This window comes from Rhinichthys klamathensis, unplaced genomic scaffold (assembly GCF_029890125.1).
Source record: "Rhinichthys klamathensis goyatoka isolate OS25496 unplaced genomic scaffold, OSU_Roscu_1.1 h1tg000454l_1, whole genome shotgun sequence".
NCBI classification, from domain to species: Eukaryota; Metazoa; Chordata; class Actinopteri; order Cypriniformes; family Leuciscidae; genus Rhinichthys; species Rhinichthys klamathensis.
Window position 1 is genome coordinate 210001 of NW_026606946.1, and position 2500 is coordinate 212500.

The 2500-nt window shown below is 38.4% G+C and overlaps 1 protein-coding gene across 1 annotated transcript in view; it reads right to left on the minus strand.

The window, feature by feature from the left end:
* The window catches only part of LOC130071734 (nephronectin), an 18557-nt gene extending 17315 nt beyond the window's left edge, over positions 1-1242 (minus strand). Inside the window, exon 1 of the mRNA XM_056236593.1 lies at positions 963-1242. The gene's annotated coding sequence lies outside the window, so the exon portion shown is untranslated. The remainder of the gene's footprint in view (positions 1-962) is intronic.
* Positions 1243-2500: the final 1258 nt, after the last annotated feature.

Here is a 2500-nt window from a genome sequence, read left to right on the forward strand (position 1 = left end):
AAAGGCCCTATACAAATAAATGTGAATTGAATTGAATTGATTGCTCATAAGTATTAGGTGTTCAGTCTATAGTGTTTCATCGCCATCTACTGGCCTGGCAGGAGAATACGGCGGGTTTTTTGTCTTTTTCGCGGCTTCGTGTGATAATGGTGTCATCTGTACGAAGAAAACTTTTTAAGCATATCATTGTGAATAGGTTTGAAAGCGCTGGTGTTTCTGACGTCACAAACTACCTTGTAACCAATCAGAGTGTGAACATCGATGAGTGGATCTCTGAGCTGAGTGAGTGAGTGGAGGCGGGCTCATTTGCATATTCATAGAACCGCGTATACTAAATGAGGCAAGGGTGTCGAGTTACATTCAAGTTTTTTTTAGGTATGACTTTTTTTAAGAAAAAAACGTTTAAATATGAAATTTCTGTGATTAAAGGTGTGTTTAAAGGGCTTAAATGATTGACTACAGAGGGACTTTGAGATAATAGCAATAATCATAAAATTGGCGATTATTTTTCTTTTTTCTCTCAGATATGTTTCATAATTTTGCATCATAAATGTATAAAAAAAATACAATTTCTGAAACATTACGAAAAATGGAACGTTATAATGCCTATAGAATCATAGTACATTCCATCGTGCACCTCCAGTTGTTAAAAGTGCACGCGTTGGAAAGTTACCATGGCAACTACGATTTTCTTTTCTTTTTTTACTATCACGGTATGGTAGCCTACTTACGGTATGTTAATTTATCACAGATTTACAACAACATGGTATAATAGACACTAGCTATAGCTACTGTAGCGGGAAAATATTACCATGACAATTTCATAAACGTAGATAAAAGCGCCAATTATAAAAGTAGCGATTGTTTTACGTCTTTCTGTCATGTATGCCTCACAACTTTGTATTGATCAAAAACGTATAAGAAAGAAACATTTCTTCGGAAATGCAAACATTTGACTTTACCTGAGAGTGTCTGAACCTGCAGCCGTACAAACACAAACGAGAGAGAAAAACAGCATCACGTCCATTATGAGAGACGCGGTAAAAACACACGAGCTTCAGTTTCTCCTCGCGAAAATATCCCGAGAAAAGTCTCGTTTGTTCCGCACAGAAGTTTGTCGTCTGGAGAGCGTGAGCGCGCGTCAGGTGTGTGTGTGTGTGTGTGTGTGTAATCGCTGAGGGCGATTCATTCAGCCGCTGCCTTCAGGATGACATCAGTGTGTGTGTGTGTAAGAGAGAGAGAGAGAGAGAGAGAGAGAGAGAGAGAGAGAGAGAGAGAGAGAGAGAGAGAGAGAGAGAGAGAGAGAGAGAGACAAAATGTATTGGGTTTAGGGTGAGCTGTCAGAAGTTTCCACTGCTGAACATGAGGAACCGAGAGTGTTTATGAACAGCACGGGCTGTTTAAATGCATTTGATGTTGTGGTGTGTGTGTGTGTGTGTGTGTGTGTCCTTCAGACCTGCCCTTGCTGCTCCTGGTATTCGTATACGTTTCCCTGGAAGAAACACACACACACACACACACACCACTATAATTAGTCTAGGTGCTTGTAAAGTTTGCCGGGAACCTGTACATTTCCTCCAGCTATCCTGTGCTCATAATTATAGCATTTCATTTCAATTTGAAAGTAAGTGTGTGTGCTTGTTAAAAACAGACAGAAAGATGAGCGTCAAACCATATGAATACAAAACAGCTCAAATACATCATGCACACACTTACTATAGTGCAAAGCGCAAATTGAAGGAGGAACCTAAGGCATAAAGACCAAAATATAAGACTAAATCTAAGGATAAAATGCCTAGCAAGTGCATAGCAACACCCTCACAACCATGATAAATGGTTGACTTGTATTGATAACAAGATGATGGTTGGAACTGTGTTACTTGACTTTAGCGCTGCATTTGATATTGTAGACCATGGGTTATTATTAAATAAGCTTGCTACTTATGGGTTTAGTACATTAGCCATAAATTGGATGAATAGCTATTTATTAAATAGGAAACAGTATGTATTTTTTAATGGTAGTTTTTCCTTCCCTAAAACTTTACAGTGTGGAGTGCCACAGGGGAGTTGTCTTGGGCCGTTACTCTTCTCTATATTTATTAATGATTTGCCATATGTTTTGAATAAGTGCTCTGTGACTTTATTTGCGGATGATACAACTGTTCATTTTGCATCAGCTAGTATAAGCGATCTAAGAAACACACTTCAATCAGAATTACAACTTGTAGTGAACTGGATTTGTGAAAACAGACTTGTTTTAAATGTAACTAAAACCAAAAGTATCTTGTTCAGGTCTAGATATGTCAGTAAGGGTGATAATCAGCTCTGTCTATCACTCACAGACTCGAACATTGAACAAGTTGAAGAGGTAAATTTGCTTGGTGTTACATTGGATGGACAGAAACATATTGACAATATTGTTAAGAAAATGGGTAATGGAATATCTGGGATTAGAAGATGTTCCCCTTTTCTTACCCCTGCCACTAGAGTGCTGGTGACA